Genomic DNA, 17815 nt, shown 5'->3' with positions numbered 1-17815 from the left:
TGGGACCCTCAAGTTCTGCTTCAGGTCTCAAACACCTTTGTGAAGAGGACACTGATGGGAAACGTTGTTCCACCTTGCTCTAGCTGCCTCCATAGGAAGCATCTCATCTACAACCAGGAGAAGGAGGAGAGCATTTCCAGAGGGGTTGTCCCAACATAAAAATCACTATGCAAGAAAATACCTAGGCAAATGAGTTCAAGAAGAGGTTCGTTCCTGCATTAAAAAAATAATAAAATAAAAAAATAGAGAAAAAAAGGAATAGGTTGATTACTTCCTTAAGAATCATAGAATAGCCTGAGTTGGAAGGGACCCATAAGGATCATCAAGTCAACTCCTTAAGCTCTCTATCTAGCAACTATGACTAACTTGTACCAAATACTTTCCTTCTTCAGCAGGAAAGTGAGATGGTGAGACACCGCTCACCTACACAATAAAGAAGAGATCAAAGACTGCTATACTGCAAATAGAATTTGTATCTAATAACACAATGCTGCAAAACAGGAAAAACATGCAAAGGATTTCACGCAAGGGTGTGCCTTAACTCCCCAAATGCTCAGAGATGGATGGTTTGTACGCAGATCGCTGCACGCCGAGAGATTTGGTAACGTGCAGTGCTCCTGGGACCCTGAACGAGGAAATGAGCTCATGTTTTATCTTCAAAAAGCCCCAGCTCTTCAGTTCTGTAAAACTTCTGGAATCTGTTGTCTTCATTCCTATCCCAGCGCAAAGATAAATCTGGTTTTGTAAATATATTTCAATAAAAAAAAATAAAAATCAAATTATTATTCCACTAACATTGCAGTTAAAATGAACAATAGCTTGAGGCTCACACGTACATATTTTCATGAATTGACTTGAAAAATCAAAGCTTATTCTAAATACATTTACACCGACAGTAAGAATCACTTTAAATGATAAAGGGAAAATTTGAGAAGTGAACCATAGGTTTGAAGATTAGAAGTATTCACATTAGAGTAATAAAAAAATCGCTTCCCCCAACATTTGTTTAGAATTAATAATTTAAGTATTCCTTCCTTATTTCCATCCAAGGAAATCAAATGTTCTCTGGGAACAACGTATAGATGCATAAAGCAAAGCAAACGAAGAAAAAAGACACTGTTAGAATAGGCAAACAAGCATTAAGAAAATAAATAAGGGAATAATTCACAGTAACTTGTTTCCTAAATGCTGTTCTTCCAAATTCCATCACCGCTCCAACAGTTTCATTGAACACCTTTAGACAGAAAACATGTCTCGAGCCAGTTTAGTAACTGCACAGAGTAATATCCCCAAAAAAGGGAAGTCCCTTTGCTCATTTATGGGTACAACATTCTTCAATCAGTCTCTAAAAAGGGAGGGAAAAAAAATCATCAATGCCTCTATATTCCTCTTTTTATGGAAGAAACAGCAAAATCTCCCCAAGAGCCAAATGAGCAGACACCCAGACAGCTTCTTCTCCTCTCTACATCTCCAACACCTACCTTCTTATTTTTTTTCCTCTAAAATTAGATATTTCATCTGGAAGTAAAGGCAAAAGACCACCTTCTAAGCCATTGTGTGTCTTGAAGACCCTGCTTCTCCATCACCCAGCCTCCTGCTGCTCCCCTACTACTCTAACCCCATTGTCCAACCCATTGCAATGTTAAGGGGGCTACAACCTCATTCATTAACCTCCCAGCTGATGAATTAATTAGCATCAGGTGTGATTGCACTCTCTGTTAGCACTAAGAGCACTTGTCCTTGTGGCCAGGGCTGCCATCCATGCAGGAACCAGTGTGAAATTGTTGAACTTGGGTGGTGGTTTTCCTACGGGGTTATCTTTACTTCCCATTTTCCACCTCGATACCTGAGCTGAAACGACAGCCGAACACATTGCACTGAGCTTGGTGAGCCCAGTGGCGCTCCTGCATCCAGAGGTGTGTGATGAGGTGCACTTGTCATGTCACATCTCCAGTGTTTTTTATTATTTTTATTATTTTTCAGAGTTTTTTGATTGCTTTTGGATTTCTGAAACAAAGCAGCATTTGAGAAACTCTTCTCATTTGGAGGAGTTTAGTAATTAATCGCAGATCTGCTCAGAAACAACCTACCAGCACTCCCCCTTGCAGGTGAGCTGCATCTTTTGGTGCTAATTCCGAAGATGGCCTCAGAGACAAAGGAAACCTGCAGACAAACTACACTAGGGAGTGGAGAGCTGCTTTACGCTGAGATAAGACACTGGATGTGGGAAGCAGCGGTGATTTATGGGCTGCTGAGGATGTCCTGGTTCGTATTAGTTACGAGAGTTTCAGCAGTTGGTGATGGAGCAATTAATTGTCTGTGTGTTTCCTCCTCTGGCCAAGTTCTCGCAGGTACCCACGGCAGCTGCGTCGTTGCATGAATTGGGTGATGAGGAAAGGGAGCTTCTAGATGAAAGTGAAAGCTCTGACTCACCCCTTAGGGTTAATTGATAACTGAGGTAATCCACCTGGAGCCAACTGTTAGCTGGCTTCCTGGCATTATTAAGCAATTTTCACTAATAAAAAAAAAAAAAAATAATAGAGTGATATGGCCACTGAAAAATTGAAAATGGGGTAGGATGGAGTCCATCCATCTGGCCAAAGACACAACAAGACCTAAAGTCACCTTCAGCTCCATCTGTACGACGTTTCGTGATGACAGCAGTCAGTGAAAGGGTTTCCTCGTGTCCTACAATGTTTTCCACGATGTAGCGTGGTGTGATGCTGGCTGCTTTCGCAACAGAAAGTCTAAAGGGGGTTTTGATCTCCAACCTGCCTTTGAAGACCCATTTTGGGTCTTTTTTGAAGACCCATCCTGGCAGTTCAGAACATTTCCTAATATCGAAGCATGCAAATCAGTCCACCCTTACCGTGGTTTTAACTATAAAGACAACACAAAGAGCACGGGAATTAGGTTAAGTTACACTGCAAACAATAAACTTAAGCACAGCGTTGAAACATATTCAGTAGAGGTAGGATATGAATGATTTTCCTGGCACGTGTAAAATACCAACTTCCCAAAAGGACATGGGATGAGAGTGACATCAGTGTTTCCAGTTTGGGAAATGTAGTTCTGCCACAGTTGCATTTATTTTTTCCATCCTACATCTCTCATCCCGTCTAATTCTCCTATCGGCAAGGTGAAGATGACACAGATGGCAATACGTACGTGCTGACCTCACTTTGAATTCATTCAAATATGACTGGTTTCCGTTTGGGAGAAGCACAGATGTTTGATCTCTTCCCTTGCACGGATTGGCCAGGAAGATGATAAAGCAGGAAAACACTAAATTTTACAAGGATGTTACATTTTTGCAAGGGCAGAGCATCACTCACGCTAGACAGCAAGGAACTAAAACCACCTTTGTCTCAGACTTCAAATGAAAACCTGAAGTTGAGTCAACGGCAATCCCGTGGAAACAAAATGCACCTCTCATCCCCGATCCTTTAGGTTTAGAGAGATAAATCGTTCACCCAGCACAGGACTGGGAGGGGTGAGCCAACACACAGCTCCGAATCCGACAGCAGACTTCCTCTGTTCTTATTTATTAACGTCAGGTGAATCTGTTGGGATGAGCATGGCTTTTTCCGAGGTACCTTTCATATTTTCCCTGCGCTGGAAGGAGCCCAGCACCACGCAGCGCGTACCAGCTCTTGCCCTAGGATATTTCTATTCCTAGGATATTTCGCCGTGCTGCAGAGAAACGTACTCAGGCTTCATCCTCCACTTCAAGCACGTGCAGGATCGCGCTACAAAGCATGTGGTGAACTCCTTGCCCAGGCTGTATTTCCCCGCGGGACGGCTCAGGTTCATCTCTTCTCTCTCCTACTGACAAGAACGGAGGTGAGACGTCGTGGCTGCAATATCACGCACATTTGGGGCACATTAGCTGGGGTCCCCCGAGATGCACGGGGCAATTTGAGGTCAGTTTTCCCTCTCCTGTCTGCACAAATCCAGGTTAATCCTTGGGTGGATTACGCTCCGTAACTGTAAGGACCCAATTTCAAGCCACGATGACAAGAGGTGTGTCCACACCACGCAACTCTCCTCTCCGAGACTGAAAGTTTGCAATTAAATGAGGAAATAAACCAGCACAATGCGTGTTTTGAAGCTCCTTTTGAGGGTCACCATGTCCCAGCGCTGCCTGTGACACAAAGCCCTGCCTGCCCTCCAACCCGCAAAGATTTATGAGCCCTTCCTTCCATCTCACAAGCCTCAATTTCACCCCGTAACCTCTCCCGAACCCGCAGTGAGTCAGCACAGCTTGTCTGCGGAGCCAAGATCGATGCACGGCTCTGGAGCAGATAAAGCCTCTCCCCGGGTCAGCCAGGAGGCGTTTTGGCCATATTATTGCTGTCCCTTCTCCCATCCCATGCCCCCGGAGATGCTCCGGCTGACGTTGCCTCGCTCACCCTCCCAAGACGAGCCAAGGTCACGGCACAAATCTGCTCAGAACCAAGTTATCTTCCGGCGTCTATACACAAATCTTGTCCCACAAGTGTTTTTGGGGCCGCCGGAGAAGTTTTCTTCCAACTGGGATGAAAACACGAGCGCTGTCAATTGGCACGGACGAGCGAGAACGGTGGCTGGCAAAACTATTTTCCCTGGGGTCTTGGCCAAACCCTTCCCACGTGGTCACGTCCCGACTCCCCAAAGTCTCCCAGAAAAGATAAATAAAAATAAAAACCTACATTTGATGCCGTATTGTGCTTTTTTTTTTTTAGGGTATGGGTCAAGAGTGAGAGCGAGCCCTCCCCTGCGCCGATACAGCCGCGGCCCTTGATCTGGGAAGTCAAACCGACCGTCCTAAACCACTTTCTTTCTCAAAAGTTGCTCTGCAAATGCATCAGGGGCCTCGTCTTGAAGCAGCACTGCCTGCAAAAACGGCACGGCATGAGATGCGGCTTCTTTTATCCCCAGCAGAGGAGGGCTGGGGGCTGACGCCTGAAAGGAGGCTTTTCTTTGGCGACGCCAACAGCGTCCTCAGTAGATTTCTCCCCCCCCCACCTCCCCCTCCCGCCCTAACCCACTTTCACAAAGGCAAAAAAAAAAAAAACAACACACAAAACCAACCATAAATGGCTCCTGTAGTGTCTGCAATGTAAAGAATTAGCTGAATGGGAAGAAATGAAGCATGGTCTTTATGTCCCGGTTCCAGTCAGCGCAAACATCGCCGCTAATCCCTGTCGTTGGAGGGGACTGGGGAAGAGGCACGGATAGATCCCACTGGGAGCATTTTGTCCGCCTCAATCTGCACTCCAGATCACTTCTTTTTTTTGTGTGCGTAATAAGATTGAGTTGTATCAAGAGGCCTGTGTAAAACGTAAAGCCGGGGGAGGGTGGAGAGGATATCGCGCGCGGTTTCTGCCGCCGAGCGTAGCACCTACAAGTCTTCATGTGCGGGGAGGTCTGAGCAACCCATTCATTTCGCGGGAGAAAAAGCAAGCTATTCATTCCCTGCAAATCCCCTTTTGCCATGGCAACCCCCCCCCCCTCCTCCCTTGCCACCCCCTCGCGCACACCAGTTGCTCGCAGGGGCTGCTTGAAACGAGACAACAAAAAAAAAAAACCAACAAACCTTCGCCCGGCCCGCGCTGACGGGTCCTGCTTTGCGTTTTTCTGGACTCCAGCCCCTGCTCCAGAGCGGGACCAACCCAGTAACAGGGGAAGGAAGGGCCAAAAGTGATGCTGTCACCTTGCCTCGTCCCCTTTTACCCCCGGTGGCATCACAGCCGTGTCCCCAAATGGGACCAGCCAGGAGATGGCGCGTCCTGTCCCCCCGGTGAGGGTGGTCGTGCCATGGGGACAACACGGGGCGTTTTTATTTCTATTCTTTGTCCCAAGGAGAGGGTTTTGGGGTGCCAAAGCCCCTATAGCCAAGCAGGATCAGCCCCGTTTGCTGCTGGGCCTTCCACAGGAGCACACCAACAGCCTCATCCCAAGAGTTTCTGGGGGCCAGCCCAGCTCCCACCGGTCTGGGGACCTCCAGCCATCCTCGGAGACACATCCCACATCCCATTCTGCAAGCAGAAATCCCAGTTTGTGTTGTTTGTGGAGCTTTTAGAGGCTTACCAACGCTGTGCTCAGGCTGCAGGGGAAGCCACAAAGTTTACGGGGGCCTTCCTGGCATGACAGCTTCAACTCAAGGTCTTCCTTCTACCTCTCTGCCTCTCCTCTTTCCTCGTATCCCACCTCTTCGGAGCCATTAGACCTGCAGGAAGGGCTGGGATAAAGGAACAAGATCCCACGTGGCCAAGGATTTTGGGGACTCATGCATTTTGATCTTGCTTAAACCACATCTTGAGTTACAACTTCAAGCAGAGCAACTCAAGACAGAGATAAATGACCTGCCGCTGTCTCACTGGAGGGGAAACTCTTCCCAGAAGGTGTGATCCCTCTTGTTACCCGAACAGAGACCGATGGTCTGCTACAGGAGGCTCATTTAGCAAGAAACGAAGCAGGGAAATGCCAATCAAAAGCCAGTGCCACGACGACAAGACCTCAGCGCGTGTCTTCACTTTTGCAGCATCACCACATCCAGCACCTCTGCTTCCCACGGCTGAAAAAACCGCCTCGTTTCTTGGTTAACCTGAAATAACATGTGAGAACGAATAAGGGATTCGTGGCAGAAACGCAATTTGATTAAAAAGGAGAATTAAGAACTGGTTTTGATTAAGGATTAATGACTCGTTTTATTTTTATAAATGCAGAGAGAACGCAAAACGCCGGGAAATAAAAGTAAGTCTTTGCACAAGGCATTTTTAGGCGAAATCCCAGCAATACCACGGATTTTATCCTGCACTTCATTATTGACTGAGGTAAACGAAACCCTGCCGGTGACCCAGACTTTTCCCCGCTACGTCCTGGGCATAAAACCTTTCCTCTCCCCAGGCAAACACGGCTGGCCAGTCGGTCACACCACAGCCTGTTAATGTGGGGATATTTTAAACACCCTCCAGAACCTCTGGCAAATGGCTCCGCGTGGGTTTCTCAAAGTACACAAACCAATTTCCTGATTTTTAGTGGCTCTCCTCCCTCAAGAGTCTCTCGTCTCCGCAGGACACCTCGGCCTTCCCAGAAGATCCAGCCCATCCCGGGGTCTGTCCCAGCTGCAGCCGAAATAAAAAAAAAAGGAATTTGAGAGTCTTCAGAAAACAAATTGTCTGCTCCTAAAAATGCCACCCAATTCAGCTGAGTGGCACTTTTGCAGGACCCTGCTCCTCTGCATTCCCAGTAACGAGCTTTGGAGATGCTTGGATGTCTAGAAGTTAGTCGAGATGAAACCCACCGACAAGCCTCTCCCGAAATCAATCCTTTGGTGACAGGCTTTGGCTCCCACGACGCACAACAATCGCGGGGCTGGGGTGAGAAAAAGGGAAGGAAAAGCAATCCAAAGGCCCTCTCCGCTCTCCAGTTTGCACTCAGAAGGCTCTGACGTGAGTAAAGGCAGATGAAAAAGTGAGCGGCTGGAGGAATGACAGCTCCCAGCTGTCTGGCCTGCCTCTTCCCCACCAACAGCGTCCCCGTGTACACGGCACAGACAGCCTGGCTCAGGCAGCAGCTGTTCAACCCCTGGAAATTTCACAGAGATTTGGGGGTTTCTTTCATATGGGATGAGGAAGCTGCAGCTGTTGAGCAGCTGCTCCGTGGGAGCTTAACCACCCGTGCGGCAGAGCTGGGGACGTTGGCACAAGTACCTGGGAGCAGGAGCAGCCAGGACACCCTCTTTTAACCTGCCTGCATCTGAAGCTTGGTCCTCTGTCCACCTCCGAGCTTCATTTTAGCTCAGGAACGTGCTTCGTGGAGCTTGGAAGTCCCCTGCTTTGGCTCCCAGATGAAACCCAAAGGGAGGGCGCGTTGCAGAAGCGCTCCGATGCCTTCACAGATCTGTTCCACCTCACCCTGGGAGTCCCCAGAGCACTCAAGGATGGGATATTTGGATATCTCCAAACACTTCTCACCTAACCAATCCTTAAAACCTTGAACACTGATGGCCATTTGGTGTTTGTTAGGCTCCTCAGGGCTGAAACGAAGCCCTGGCTTCATCACAGGGGCATTCAGGGAAGACCCACCAGTGCAGAAGCTTGGACCACGTCTCTGAGGGGTGCACGACCAGGCTGCAGGGGATTATTGCTTGGACATTCAGGCTTGATATCCACTGAAATTCTCCTTTTCTGGAGAGATTCAGCTGCTGACAACAAGCACAAGCCACGGGCAGCTGTGTTACCGTTCAACGTTACCTTCAACGGTGTTACCAACAGCGTAGGGCTGCACGGGAGCTTCCAGGACCCCATTTGCTCCTTTAAACCTCATTAAAAGCAAATTGGCTTTAGTACCTGGACCAAGGCTGCCTTCTGACTTCAAAAGCTGTGCTGAAACAAAAGCTTGTATTGTTAACACAAAGGGCCACAGCCCGTGCCCAAACAAACAGACTCGCATGGCCCTCAACAAAAGCAGAATTGTTGCCGGTGCTGCAGTGTTTGTTGGGACTTGCAGCTCCCAAAGTCCCCGTGTTGCTGTTCCTACCAGCTGGCCTGCTCCTGCCCACCGGGGCTTGATGCTTCCTACCCGCTCTCTGTGCCTTCCTCCAACGCAAGAAGATGCTCGGGTGAGGCTGTCCGAGGGTCCAATGATACTGTCAACACACAAAGTATGACCATTGATTTATAATGTTGGCTTCTTGATCAAAAGCTGTCAATTTGCCACCGTTTCCAGTGGAAAAAGCTTTGGCATAATCATAATGTTCTCTTAATTTTACTGCAGCCCCTATGTCCGCTCCAGACAGGCAAAGAAAAGCCAGCAGAACATCGGCAAAATGTTCTTCCTGAGAAGAACAAATCAAATAATGTCTGTGCCTCACCCTTCTTACAGACAGCTCCAGTTCGGCTCATCCAGTGATCCCATAAGCCGCAGGAAAGACCTCGTCATCCCACCGGTCTCGAAGAGGAACTGTGGAAAAGCTGGAGACAAAATCAGATTGCTCATCGCTTCCACATGGCTTCTGCTGGATCAGGTGTTGCGTAGAAAACTGCATCTATTTATCTCACTGGTATTTATTAAAGAAATACTGATGACAAATGCTCCTGATCAGTTCCGGGGGTATAATTAGGCTCCCTGATAAGGCAGACAAATTTGTGTGGAAAAAAAAAAAAAAAAAAAGCCCTGCAGAATATTATTCTACATCCACTCTGTTGTGGAGCATGTTTTTGCCACAGACACTCCCGCTGCAAATCCTTTCCTACCTTCGTTGCCTGGAGTTAATTAACAGCGAAGCTCGGGCTGCGCGTTTTGAGCAGTCACATACCCAACAATGGCTTCATTGAGGATGGAGATTAAAAATAAATACAACACTTGCTCCGGTGTAAGTCGTTAGCAGCCTCCGCCAAAAGATATAACACTGTCAACACCAAACTCCCGAGGGCAGAAAATATTCTGCTGGCAGCACAGCCCCGGAGAGAGCACCCGAGGGGCTGCAGGAGCCTCACACACACGTTTCGGGGTGATGGAGCAGAAAAGTGTTGGAAGAGAAGCAGTGGCAGCGCTGTTGCCTGGACTATTTTAATTTGGGAGCAGGGAGGACCTCAGGTCTACCCAGCCTTGAATTTCCCAGGGCTTTTGTATGTGTTGCAGCAGGAGTTTGGTTATTCTCGCCCTCTGACACGCTCTCAAAACCAACCAGGCTGATGAACTCCAGCGTTTCCAGAGGCTGGCACGTTCTCCATCTCCCCACCTCCAAAAAAAAAAGGACAAAAACCCAAACAGCACGACCAAAACCTCCTCACCTTCCTCTACGCAAATCCCCCAGGTGCTACGATGTGAGGGAATGGACCTGGAGGCACCAGGGTGGGCGAAAAGGGCAAAGGTTTCCAACCCCAGAGCATTTCCTTCGTGCAGCATCGCCTCTCCTCTCCTTTTAAAGAAGAGCTTTCACGCCTGTGGAATCTGAAGAATTTCGCAATCAGCTCCCATAATTTTTGTGAGGCGAGACGTATCGCGGTGCTAATTGCCCTCTTTGATCAGCGATCCCGCACGGGAGAAGAGTCATGGGAGATGATCGATCTGCATTTTTGGATGTCTTCGGCTCCAGACAGTGCCTATCTCAATGGCAAATTACACAAAAAATAGCCAAATAGAACAGATTATGAACAATGTGGGGAAATAAAGAGGAACTGGGTAACTTTTCCTTGGTTGGAGAGGCCTTTGGCAGAGTGAACCAGGTTTCAGAGGGGAGCACCACTTGGTAAGAAGGACTCGCTGAGGCACGGCCTCTTCTTTTTCAGAGAAAGAGAAACCTCAAAGAATCCCATCGAGCTCTTCCTGCTGCGCTAGCCAGCCCTGATCCTACTCGGGGGACAGCTTTGTCCCTCTCCAGTTGTGTCGGGTTATTTGTCATCGCGGCAGAGGGGAGTTCTCAGAAATCACCCGGTCCTTTAATCCCCTGCAGCGTCTCTCCGAATTTATTCCTCCTCTTCCTGAGAGCTGGGCAAGTGTGAGAACAGCCTGTGGGCCGGGCATGCCAATGAAGCCCTCGGGGGAACAGAAAAGCCTCGGAGTAAAGCACTTAGCCCACAATATCCGTAGAAAGGCACTTAGCTGGAAGTCCGCAGGGCTCGGGTCGGTCAGAAGGGAGTCTCCGTGCCAAGGATGCCCACGGGGTTTGGTTTGTAGGGGATGCAGCGCCTCGGGGCAGCAGGTCCCAGCACAAATCCATCTCTCCATAAGGACAACGCGTTCTGAAAAAAAAGAAAAGAAAAAGAAAAGCGGCTGTTTACGAAATCAAATCCATTCTGGTGAGAGGCTCGGCTCCCAGCTTTGAGAAAACCGCGCGGCTGCGTCTCTGCAGCATCACTGCCACGATGTCCGTGTCGGAGCAGGATGCTGGAGGGCCTTAGCTCAGCAGTAAATCCCTTCAGAAATTCAGGATGTGATTCCCTGTATGTACAACACGACGTTTTCTACCCTGGTATTGACAAACTGAGCAAAGGGAAGGGCAACGACACCTTAATTTAGAGTTTTTTTTTCCTCCGTTCTTAGAGCTGAGCAACGTAAAGCTCGTTTCCTTAGCAGCCTGTGTTGTAGGGTTTCCCTTCCGCCCTACAGCTCCGGGTAGACACCTTGCCATAACTTTTATGCTTATGAAATTGTTCCAACAACCTCTGCAGCTCGGCTCTCCCTCGAACAAAGCGTTCTCTGTGGGGCTCTGAATAGAAAACATCAGCCCATGGTGATAGGGCTCCATTTAGCGCCCAGCCCTAGGCATGGGATAAAAGTGCTTTTCAACGTGTACTGGGGAAAGAAGAAAAAAAAAATGGCTTTTAACGCTCACACAGCACTCCTTTTAAAATGCTAACGCCACTTAAAGCCATTGATAAGAAGAAGTTGGGCTAATCTTAGCGAGAGGTTCCCATGACCTTTGAGCGCGCGCAACGCTGCAACTCTTCGTAAAATTATCTTTGCAGGGAAAACGATGTAAAATTTACCAAAAGGCCTCGGAGCAGACAAACGACTGCTTGTTAGGGACCCAAAGCATAAGAGGAGATGTTGGTAGGAACCTGGTGCTGAGGCTAGCACAAGCCGGAGTGATTAATAACGAAGGGTGAAAGAAAAGCAAGTCACAGGCATCAGCAGGGATTTCAGGCACCTGGGGAACTCCCTGCCCTGTGATATCTTCTGCAAGTGAAGCAGCAGGGGTAGAGACGGTGATTCTCTTCACTTTCTTAGCAAGAACAACAAAAAAGAACTCATATAAAGGTTTTAAACCTCTTTTTTTAGGAAGCAAACCTGTGAAAGTTTGCAAGAATCAGTGGGTTAGATGCTGTGAAGTGAATCCTTAAGCAAACTCACGTAAACCAGCAGCAGCATGGTCTGAAGGAAGGCTGAATCAGAGCAGAGAAAGACAAAGGGAGATTTCTCCTTCCCTCTGTCTCTGTGTACAGTAAACTGTGCTTGCCAAGAAGCTGCTCGGCACCCCTGCCAAACAAAGCTTTGCGCCTGCATGTCACAGCCGGCCAGGCAGACTGAAATCCCCAGGAACTACGACAGCTGGATTCAAAGAGGGATCCTGGCCGAGCAAACGGCTCCGAACGGTGCCGGATGGTAAGAGAAAAACTTGGAGGGCCCGGGAGATCATCCTGAGGTGGAAAACGAAATCGAAACAGGTCTCGTGGCGCCGGAAGAGGCACGCTTTTGAAATGTGTCGTCTCGTGCCACTCTTTTTGGGGAGTAACGCTGGAAAAGCTGGAAAAGTCATCGGTTTTCTGGTGCACAGCTTCAGAGCCAGACCTTTTCCGCGCATAAACGATAGGAGAAGCCCTTCAGCCTTTTTATAGCATGGAAAAAAAAATAAAAATAAATAACTCAGACTCCCAAGGCCGCACCTTTGGCTGCCATCGCAGGATGGTGCTCGGCCACGTGCTCGGAGCAGCCTGGCTCTGCTGTTTGCCCCTGGCCATCGCTCCACATGGGCCAGCGCGTGTCCTGATGTGATCTCTCTCCAGTTTTCCCTGTTAAAAACAAGAAAAAAAACAGAACAGATTCGTTACAGGGTGGTTTTAGCACAGAGGTTGCCCCCAGCACAAGTACGGGGTTAGCACTGGTACCCTTTGGAAGCCCCTCCAGAAGCCTAACTTCCTTAGGATACATTTAAACATTTCTTAAACTAAAACTTATTTCCTCTTAAGCTAATCTGTGTGCAAACACATGCAAAAAAAAAAACTAGATTCCTTCATTTTCCTCAAGCCTTGGAGATGACAGCAGTCATTTTCTACAGGCTGTCTTTTTAAGCTTTGTGTTTTTTTTTTTAATGTGGCCATTATGAGACAGAACCTGCAGTTTTGACTCAAGTAAAGCTCTTTTTCTGCCGTCAGTGAGCAGTTTTTTCCCAGTAAAAGCCATCATTATTTTTTTACTAGTAGCAGCTGTCGTCCTGGACTCAGCTCGGCGGCAGCACCCGCTTTCCTCATCACATGTGCCCGGTACAAGCTTCGCGTTTGGCAACCAGGCAGAGCACAGACCTTTGGGTTTCTTCTTTGAACCAGGTGCAGCTTGAGGCATCCCCGGCCCTCAGGGATGAGCAGGGCACGAGTCTGGCCCCCTGCTTTTGGTAATACCTCGGTGATTTTTGGCATCACAGCATCGCCGCGCTCATTGATGGAGAGGAAGAGCAGACCCCAAACCCTGGCCTGGGTGCCTTGAGCACTAGAACATCAATCCTCCTGTGCCCCCACCCTTGTCAGTGGGATTTGGGTTCCTAAATACCTTGGAAACTCAGAAAAAAAAAGTGATTTTGTGCTGCCCTTCAGCGTGCGGAGGGGATTTGCAACGCCAGACACTTCAGCTTCCTACAATCAGCCTCAAGGCTTCTTTGTCTCCCACGACTTATTCGTAATTACTCAAGCTGCTAATTTTACTCTCATGGAAATGGTGCTGGGATGCAAAGCTATGCAGATAGGGGATAATGGATGGCAGGAGGAAAGAATGAAGCTTGCCGGGCGCAAGAATGGTGCTGGGTGCTGAGCAGCTTCCAGCAACCAGCAAAGCTTTGGGGAAGTCCCGAGAAATTCAGGTGGAAGGGTGAAACTTTCCTTATCAGCTGGAAAAAAAATCCCTCCTGGTGCCACGGGGCTCCCCACTTGAGCACCACAAGTGGCCCTGGTAGCACCGGGGGTTGAAGTTCAGCCACCCCAAAGGCAGAGCCCTCGGAAATCCTGACCCAGCCACCTCCAAAGGTCTTTCTGCCTTCATTTCCTCCGCAGGCAAACTCCAAACGCCGCCTCTAAGCTCGTATTTTTGTCACCACCTCTCCACCTGGCAGCTGAGTGGCCACGTCCAGGGACTCCACGGAGCTGAGCACTCAACCACCGGGTTCCCTCTTGATTTTGGGTGCACATCAACGCGAGCAGATGCACGCAGTAATTATCAGGAGGTTCTCTCAGACATTTCTATGTCAGTGCCTGTATTTACCCACATAACCAGCACTTGGTTTCCATCTGAATCCTCATTAATAAAAGGAGTTTACACTCAGGGTGCATCCATCAGCTCCCTGGCTGGCCACACCGTATATTTTGCATGCCATAAGGATGTCAGGAGAGGACAAGACCGGATTTCCACAGAAAGCTGATGCTGTCGCTTGCCTCGCATAACGTGAAGAAGTGCTGAAAAGCAAAACGCAGCCTTTAAAAAAAAAAGAAACAACTATCAGAAGTTCAACGAATTCAGGAAGTTAATAGACTTCAGCACTAATTTGCCCGACAGTAAACCTTCACTTACGAACCACAGATGTGGGCTGAGGTTTTCACGTGGCTCTTAATCTTTAATGTTATGCGTCTGAACCCTACGGCCAGCATTTTCAATCTTTATTATTTCCTGGGCCTCTGACTTTTTTTCCACGCAGGGTTTGCCCACGTGTGCAGGAACGTTGGTGGCTCGTTGGCTTTCCCTGGCAAGGCACCCGTGGACTTCTGCAGCCCCAAAGACCCATGACCGGGTTTTGCTCTGGATTTCTTCTTACAGAAGAGAGAAAAACACAAAGATTTGGGATCTGTCTTAGTTAATGGATACGAGAGAAGAAGATGTTGACCTCTAAGAGTTCAAGAGAGAAATTCCAGCTGCTTCTATCCAGAAGAAAGAGCAGCCAAGTGCCAGCCAATGTGCTGAGCCAGCTAAGGACGATCTCTGTAATTACAGATAATCTTAAGAAGGCATTTTCTGGTTTTATCTTCCTTTATCTTTGTTCCTTTGCTCCAAATCTATGTTTTCAGTACTCTTTCATCTTCCCGTCTCGTCTAGCGGGACGGCTGGGGGAGCACGAGCCGAGACACAACAAGGTGTTCTCCTCCCCGGCTGTGGAGACCCTTCAGACAGGGATATAGGGACACGGCGACCCAGCTCTGGCACCCCAAAGTGCTGCTCCAGCGGGCAGAGAGGTTTTCTTTGGGTCAGACAGGGCTTGGTCACGAGCTGGCAATGGTCCTACGCAGGAGAAGCGTCTCCTTTGAGCAAAATCTTAAGAAAAGTCTGATCTACAGAGCACAGATGGATGAGAGAAGGTAGATGGGGGTGTGCATGAAGCCACAGTCTCTAAAAAATGTGCAGTGACCACCTGAAATATCAACTCACCCACACCTTGCTGTTCTCCTTGGCCTCGGTACCTCACTGAAACTCTTGGGGCAAGGGATATCCGAAGTCAAATAACAGCCTGTGTGGCGTGACACCAGCTGGTGCTGTTCAGAACATTCAGAACCGTTTTGATGCTAATTTGGTTTCGGTTTTCCCACCACCTTGTCTCAGTTTTAGCCATCTCTCTCTCTCTATTTTGCCATATAAGCTCTTTCAGCTCTGCCAAGCCACAACGGGCAACTTTCCGTATGAGTTCCTCATTTATCATACGGTCAGAAAAAGTCACATTTTGAGTCTTCAGACACAATTTTGTGAGTCAGCATGCTCTCAGGCAGGAGCTCGGCGTGTCTATCCGATCACAATTTTCACCAGCCCCTACAACACGTTGGGTTGCAGCTACACGAACTGGTGCCTCGTAAGAGAACAGAATAATTTCTTGAGTCTCCACCAGGTAAATAGTGTAAATAGTGGTTTTAACATGTCCTATGTATTTTGGAAGCAGAATTATAGCCAAGTAATAAACCGAGGCACTTCCAAAGCCAGTCAAATGTACTGAAAACCAAAACACTTCCATACCTGCTCGACCAAGAAGGCACAAAATTACTAACTGCTCTGCCTGGGGCTGCGGTTTTCCCCTCCTGGGAGGACATTAGCACAGGCTCACAGTTCCACATGGAAACCACATGCACTTGTTACGGTTGTACGCACTGAAAATCATCAGCACCGCGTTAGCCTTTCACAAAGCTGGAAACGCGCCCGGAGCAACTCCACGATCCTTCAGCAGGCATCAGAGAGACGAAAAAAACTTCTCTGTCTCCATCGTACGTCTTCTTCGTATCTGTTAAACTAAAAGCAAAGCCAGGTGGTGGAATTCTGCTTACCTGAGCCTTGCACATCTGGAGCAAACTTACCTTTTTTGAGTAAAAGCTTAATACCTGAGCTTCCGTGATCAAGCCACAGCGATTTTAACCAGTTTTCTGCGCTGGGAAGAAAAGGGAAGTGATTAATTTCTGGTTAATTTGGTAAGAGAATAAATTATTTTAATCAGTGCTAAGGGTGACAGTGAATTCCAACGCTCCTACAGGAGAGAGGTGAGGAGGGACAGCTTCAGGTGACACCTTCACTTCTGGAAACGTCCACGTCCAAGCGAATGGTTGACATCCACGCCTAAGCCATGGCTGGAAAATTGGCACCACCGAGTACCGAGCTCGAGAGGCCAAGGGAGAGCCTCTCCTACAGCTGTATTTGGGGCCGCTGATATAAAACACAGTTGCATAAGTTGCGACAGCTGCCAGAGAAACAACATCAGGCTGATAGCAAGTGTCATGAGGAAGCAGAGACCTCGTGGCACATCCAAACCCTGCGGCTTCCTAGCCTGGCTAACCTCGTGTCCAAATCCACACAGCATTTCTGAGCACAAAAGCTCTCGCTGTCCAGTTTTAATATCTGGCCTTGCTCCCTTTTGGACCCTGTCCTAGTCTGGAAACCCTCCTGGTCCCTGGTGTAGTCTGTGTCCATAACCTAACCTCACAAGAAACCCTGAGCACTTGAAGCAAGCTGAACAAATATTTGAACGAGGCAGCAACGGGGTGTCTGCAGAGCTGCCTTCTGACCTGCTTGTGCTTTCCCAGCTCTCCAGGCATCTTGTTTTGAAGAGGCTTCTGCTTCCAGAGCCCTGAAGGGTTTCTGAAAAATCCCCCTTAGGACTGAAGCCTCAGAAGCCCCTGAACTCTTGTGCAATGGGCTACTGACCGAGTTCAGGACCTCGAGGCACCGCTGCAACAGATTATTTTCTTTCCGACTGCCTTTCTCCTTCCATCGTATTTTTGCCTAGAAAAAAAAAAATACAGAAAATCACAGAAAAACAGAAGGAACTACCAGGAAACAAATTTTGCATTTTCTCTCTCGGACTCTTCAGTTCAAAGGCTGCTTTCCTAGGAAATAATTGCCCAGCCCCCAAAAAAACAGCATCGACAGCGCTTCTTTTTCTAGGGAATTGTTTTCACCTCAGTGCTGATGCCTACAAAAATGAGAAGCTAACAGCACCGAGGAACGGTTCTGTCTCTATAAAGCCTTAAAAAAAAAAAAAAAAAGATTTTGAATATTTTACCAGGGTTTTCTTTGAGCAGCAGCAGCTGATGGCAGCGAACGAAATTCCCCAGCTAACGTTTCAAGGAAACGAGAAGTGCCTCAGCCCGTGATGAAAACGTCTTCTGTCAGTGCCGAGCGAGCGTGCAGATATCCGCTGAGTTCACTCTGCAGAAATCCCCCTCTAAAGTGGCCCGAAGCTTTCTCAGAAGACGGATCCCTGAGAATTTCTCTGAAGCGAGACATCTCTTGGTGCCAGAAGTGTAAATTTGATGAAAAAAAAATAAAAATAGAGTTTTCCAGTATTTAGAGAAAGTTTTCTCAGTGAGGTTTTCTTTTAAACCTCCCTTTCCCAGCCTCTCTGAAGGGATCCCACAGATCCGTCCCAGCAGGATGGGACGCTCAAAGGGCCAGTCCGTTCCCCCAGCACTCACCTTACACCAAAAAAATGTGTGAAATAATTTGTGAAAACTCGAAATTTGGATGAATTTCGGCCAGAAGGAATTATTTGTCTACAAACTGTAGGATGAGCCTTCCGTCAGCGACCTTACAGGTATTTTCTAGTCTATCTCCTTTTCATACAGAAGCCCGAAAAGCCCAGCCTATATGG

The 17815-nt window shown here is 48.1% G+C and overlaps 1 long non-coding RNA gene across 1 annotated transcript; it reads right to left on the bottom strand.

Annotated features, from left to right (window-relative positions):
* Nucleotides 1-455: 455 nt before the first annotated feature.
* LOC311426252 lies at nt 456-17335 on the bottom strand. The gene is made up of 14 exons (XR_014686634.1): nt 17228-17335; nt 16870-16947; nt 16053-16099; nt 15118-15963; nt 14269-14501; nt 13720-14172; nt 12378-12503; nt 9783-10733; nt 8861-8960; nt 7289-8635; nt 7006-7109; nt 5579-6589; nt 1482-4533; nt 456-735 (listed from the first exon to the last, which is right to left on the bottom strand). It is a non-coding gene; the product is annotated as an uncharacterized lncRNA (long non-coding RNA).
* Between the last annotated feature and the right edge of the window lie 480 nt (nt 17336-17815).

Source organism: Aythya ferina (assembly GCF_964211825.1).
Source record: "Aythya ferina genome assembly, chromosome: W".
Lineage (NCBI taxonomy): Eukaryota > Metazoa > Chordata > Aves > Anseriformes > Anatidae > Aythya > Aythya ferina.
The sequence above is the reverse complement of the archived record's forward strand: the minus strand, read 5'-3'. Positions and strand labels throughout refer to the sequence as shown.